At 44.4% G+C, this 5,983-nt stretch overlaps 1 long non-coding RNA gene across 1 annotated transcript; it reads right to left on the bottom strand.

Moving 5' to 3' along the window:
- Positions 1-2,944: 2,944 nt before the first annotated feature.
- Positions 2,945-5,279, bottom strand: LOC123439833. The gene is made up of 2 exons (XR_006630183.1): positions 5,132-5,279; positions 2,945-3,208 (listed from the first exon to the last, which is right to left on the bottom strand). It is a non-coding gene; the product is annotated as an uncharacterized LOC123439833 (long non-coding RNA).
- Positions 5,280-5,983: the final 704 nt, after the last annotated feature.

The following is a 5,983-nucleotide window of genomic DNA, read 5'->3' as shown; positions in this document are numbered from 1 at the left end:
CAGAGACACATACATACATTTCCATTCTTGCACTTTATCTCTTCTTTTTTACTCACCTATATCGAGAGAGATCAAGCCCGGTACGAAGATATAATTTGATTCTGTTTCTTAATTGTCTAGAAGAAGAGGAGGTGGGGAAAAGGTGGCAAATATTTTGTGGCTGGCGACTATAGAATTAGCGTTGGTAGGGAAACATGTTACTACTAGATACACTAGCAGTAGCGCCTTTTCCTACCATGCACTGCTGTTAACTAGGGCTCAGCAGCATAACCGTATGAAATTAGCAGTAGCGTCTTCTTCAAGAAATGTTCTACTGCTAGTGTAACTAGCAATAGCGCTTCTTGTAGACAAGCGCTGCTGATAAGTGGGACCCACCTGCTTAGCTGTAGAAACATATCTATAGTGCCCTTCCAAGGAAACACACTACACATACACTAGTAGCTGTAGTGCTTGTTTTTATGGGAGCTTTGCTAATTTATGTTGACCCTGGGGTACCCTTTGGCACTTCACATTAGCGTGCTTAGGCCTACCAAGCACTATTGCTAAATAGTACTAGTAACACCTTTTTTCTGCGCGCTACTTGTACTTAGCAATAGTGCTTGGCCCATAACGGGTGCTATTAGTAACAATCTACCTATATGTTTTCCCTAGTGGATACGTCTCCAAATTATTGATAATTTATGAAGTCTTCATGCCATATTTTCCTATGCTTATAATACTTCTATATGGTTTTGATGCACTTTATATGATTTAATTAGAACTAACCTGGACTAACGTAGTATTCACAAATATTACCGTGGTGTCGTTTGTTGTGTAGAAAATGAAAGTTCTCACAATTGACCAAAACTTTTTGATGATTTTTTCTAGAACATATGAGCAATATTGGGGGAAATAACCACCAGAGGATAGTTACTTGTGGGCCACACGGCAACAGGGCGCGGGCACCCCTGTAGTCGCGCCCTATTGTGTGGTGGGGCCCACATGCCTCCATTTGGCGTGTTTCCAACACTGAAAAATCCTATATATACCAAAACCCTCAAATTAGGAGAGAACTTCCGCTCCACCACCGCAAATCTCGGCATCGAAGAAAAACCCATATGGAGGCTTTCTAGTACCCTGCCGGAGAGGAGAAATCATCACTGGTGGCCATCTTCATCATCGCGGCAGAGGCCATGACAAGGAGGGAGGAGTTCACCCTCGGGGTTGATGGTATGTACTAGTAGCTATGTGTTTCATCTCTCTCTCTCTCTCTCATGTTCTTGAGATGTACCGATCTTGACATATCACGGGCTTTGTTAATATAGTTGGACCATATGGTGTTTGTCCCTTGCTATATCGTTGTGATGAATTGAATCTTTCCCTTTGCGATCTCGTTATGTTGGATTGCATATTGGATTTGAGAACACTTGATGTGTGTCTTGCATGCGGATACCCGTAATGACATTGGGGTATTCTATTGATTCACGTGATATATGTTATGGCATCACTTGCGGATTTCGGTGATCTTGGGGATTTATGCATAGGAGTTGATTGCACGTTTTCATAGTACGTTCTCCGATAGAAATCTTGGAGTACTCTTTGAAGTTCTTTGTGTTGGACTGAATATGATGAATCTAAAATTGTTAGATGCATGTCATATAATTAACCCATGGATACTTGAGGTGACATTGGAGTATCTAGGTCACATTAGGGTTGATTGATATGTATCATGGGTGTTGTTCTACTATGAACTCTAGGGATTTTTGTGACACTTATAGGAATAGCCCAAAATATTGATCGGAAATAATAACTTTGAGGTGGTTCTACTACCTACAACAATTTGATCTTATGTTCTCCACTAGATATGTACTTTGGAGTGATTCTATGTTGAATTAAGGGATGATCATAAGTTTCTTCTATGGTAGCATTGTTGATAGATTACACTAGGTAAAGTATGAACCCCGACCTTATCTCCAAGCATTTCTACAATGTTTTGCTTGTTGTTTCCCACTTGTTACCTTGCTGTTTTTATTTATTCAGATTACAAAAACCTCTATCTATTATCCATACTACACTCGTATAACCATCTTTTCGCTGAACTAGGGCACCTATACAGTTTGCCATTGTATTGGGTGTGTTGGGGACACAAGAGACTTCTTGTATTTGATTCTAGGGTTGCTTGAGAGAGACCATATTCAGCCTACACCTCCCATGGATTTATAAACCTTAGGTCATCCACTTGAGGGAAAATTGCTACTGTCCTACAAAACTCTGCGCTTGGAGGCCCAACAAAGTTTACAAGAATAAAGTTGTGTAGTAGACTTCGGAAATGCAAGGTAAAACTGACAATGTGATTTGGTAGTCATATTTCTACATCCTATCTATTGTTGTAGTAGTAGGCTCTAAGGAGCTGGTGCATTGATCTTGCATCTTCCTCATTGGTGCTAGAGAAGCTCCGAGCCGAGATGGAAACAACTCGACACGGGGCTAAGTAGCATAGGGATGCGACACGGCAGGCTAGCAAGGAGTTTTCCATGGCAAAGGAGGCTGCGTACAAGCACGTGGCTCGCATCCAGGAGTTGGAAGTAGACCTAGAGGGGGTCTATGCTGAGCGGGAAACAATGTGGGAGGAGAAAAAGAACCTCTTCGTCGATCTAGCCAGTGTGAGCTTGTAGTGCAAGGAGGCCAAGAACCAGGACCAGGAGGATCGTCAAGTGTTCCATCAAGAGAGCCAGATCGCCGCTCGTAAGCCCTATCTACTTGAATGTATTTTTGGTGATAGTTGTTTTGCCAATCTTATGCAAAACTGGCATTTCTCAAAGGGATTCGAGGACCTCCCCCACAGTGTGGACACTTGTGCCCATTATGCGGATCATCCTGATGAACGAGTCGATAAGATTGTGGGGACCCCGACTTATAAGTCGAAGTCACCGAATGCACGTGTATAAAAATCCCAGGATCAATGCTCACTGAACACAAAGAAACTAAATAACAAGGGTCTTAAATCCATTACACACCGTCTTACATAAATTATGACCATTATGGTCAAGTCTTAGATAGATAGGGCCATCAAGGCCAAACAACACATAAACACTCGCAACGGAAATCTTCAACGGTAACGTGGACCCATGCCATCTGCCTTAACCATACATGCATTCTGACTAAGAGGCTTCCTAATTCGCATGTTCATCACCGAGTTATTCTTCATCATATTCCCGCTCTTCCATGCCTGACCAAGTAAACAGCCAGGGACTAAGTAGGTAATTTTACAGAAAGCTAGTTTTGAATGATATATTATGTCCTATCACTTTGTAAAGCATGCGTCATGAGGTAACACATATCAATATAAATAGAGTTTGAACAACTTAAGTTCAATCATCTCATCAAGTGATCTGACTTAGCTCAAGTAGTTATCCACCCCCCCCCCACACACACACCAAGTTTTGTACAACAATTGGACATAGTTTAAGTAGGAGAACCCAACTTTCCTTAACCATGGACACGACTATTCTAATAGTTTGACGCTCTGCAAAGGTTTCACATTTTACCCATAAGACTCAGGGAACTTTTGTGTCATCCACAACTCGCAGTATATTACATACCCAAGGTAAGCACCCCGAGCAACATATTTCCCATAATGACACTAAACAAAGAGTCCACTCGTTGGTGCCCATCCCACATGATGTACATCACATTGTACCATCCATGAGGGGACACATAGGTGTGCCCGACGTGTGTAAAAACAGTCATAGTTGCCCATTCAGGCACGAATCTATATCGAGAGTGACCACCCTAGTACCGCCACTGGTAATGCATGCTCTGTGCTAGCATCGATCAAAGCAATCAACAAAGCCTCGTCCCAAAAGGGGTAGTGTGGTCATACATGTATGGTTGGGATGGTCAGCAGATCTTAAATCTAATTCGTTTTCGAAAACACACATGCAACTTGCCTCAATACACCACTTCTTTATAAAGTGGTTACCTAGCTCAACTTCTCACTCGGTAATGAGTGGCACATGATGGGGTTTTCGTAAAGTATTTGGTAAAACATTTTGCTTTCCATCTCAATGCATATTCTCGTCCCACATGTGTAGCCAACTACATAGCATCCTAACTACTTCCCACCCGCATACCTCTCAAAGGAAAGTAGAGTCATGCACAATGCAAGTATCAATGAGAAATGCATCAGAGACAACTCAACAAGGTGGTCACCATATCGACATGATTTTTGATGCAAAAAATAAAGTGTCAAATGATGTGCATAAAAGGGATTTCATCAACATGGTCGAAGGGATGCTAGCCTGGCTCAACAAAGTTTTTGGGGTCTTCAAAAGCTTCTGGTCAAACTCCTTCGTTAACAACATAATCTATCGTCACAAAATAACACGCACAAATAATGCCATGGCAAAAAAGGAAAAATAAAGCAATAATAAAAATGTCAACCTATTTTTATGAAAAACTAGATTTAAAACTAAAAATACCATTGGTGTTGGTTTACGAGTTGGTGTGACACAAATATGGAGGTTTTTTAACAAAGGATTAAAATACCTTAATGAGGATTTTATTGTGGGCAGTATAGAAAAGTTTGACCAAAGGGAGTGTAGCTTGTACCATTAAATAGGTGGGATTTGAGCAATAATTTAGGAATTTGAATAAGTGGATTTGGATAAATATTCAAACTTGGGAGTTTTTGGAAAAACTTTGATAAAAGAAAAAGAAAAATACCAACCGAGTGGCCAAGCCAGAATAGTCCGTAGCTGCGCCGACTTGGGGCCAAATGGTCCAACTAAGTCACGCACGCGCGCCAGCGAGGTTTGAAACTCAATAGGCATGGCCGAGTGTTAATGAGAGAGGGGGGATTTGAGAGACAAGGGAGGATGATAGGTGGCCCCCGCCTATCATTCCCAACCTCGGAACAGAGCGGTCCGAGCGTTCACCGACGACGCTCCCGGTGGCTGCTCGAGGGTTGGGTGGTACGGGGGGATGAAGGAGGCTCCCTCCATTCGGGTGGACGTGGAAGGGTCACCAGAGGTGCTCGGGCTCCCTGGCTACGAGAACTTGAAGCGTATTGGTTTCACGAGGTCGCTGCTCCAGCCGTCTGTGACTGAAATCGACCAGGAAGAGACGGGGAAATGGGTAAGTGGATGCATACAATGTTCTTTCTCCCGTGAACCGAAGTAGTGGAGCTCGAGGTCGAGGGCGTCCGAGGCAGAACTGGCGGGGCGAGAGGTCAATTGGGGTGAGAGACAAACTCCATATGGGGAAAGAGAGTCGCGAGGAATGCTCTTCTAGCTTATCCACCGGAGCACGATGGACATGATTTTCACGCGGTCGTGGCCGTTGACACAGGCCATGGGGGATCTCCGGGCCATGTCTCGGTGCTCGTGGATGCTGTCCGGGGCTTAGAGCATCTCCAACACGCGTTTAAAAACTGCTTCGTGCATTTTTTGGGTGCCGAACAGCTCCAACAGACGTTGCAAAACGAGCTAAAATTTTTTGGGCGCACACTCAAAAACTCTATCGCGCGCAGCATATTTGGTGCGCTGGCTTGCGCGCGCAACAAACTCTTAGCTGCTGCAGGTGGGGCCGCTGGATCAGGCTGGATTGGGCGCCGCACTAGCGCGCGTCTATTGGAGATTCTTCGGTCCCCGCGCTTTAAAAGTGCTACAGTGACGCGCTAAAAAATTTATTGGGCGCGATTTTTTTGCTCTGTCGTCGGAGATGCTCTTAGGAGAAGGAAAGGGAGCGCAGGGCATGCTCCTGGCAGGCCCCGAGGTCGCACGCTCACTGGCTGAGCCACGCGGCGTCAGGCACGTGGTATAGAAGATAATGGAGAGAGAGGGTGGAGGGGGTCCTAGTGCAAAAATTGTTGCGGATGTCAAGGCGCGTTGTCTGGCGTACAGGGAGGACCCCATGGAGCGTGGCTACCTGCTCCAGGGCGCCCATTTAGCCGACACTAAGATGCTCTAGCACGTCCCGGTTGTCTCTTAGTTTCTAGGTGCTA

The sequence above is a fragment of the Hordeum vulgare genome, chromosome 3H, assembly GCF_904849725.1.
Source record: "Hordeum vulgare subsp. vulgare chromosome 3H, MorexV3_pseudomolecules_assembly, whole genome shotgun sequence".
Lineage (NCBI taxonomy): Eukaryota > Viridiplantae > Streptophyta > Magnoliopsida > Poales > Poaceae > Hordeum > Hordeum vulgare.
The sequence above is the reverse complement of the archived record's forward strand: the minus strand, read 5'-3'. Positions and strand labels throughout refer to the sequence as shown.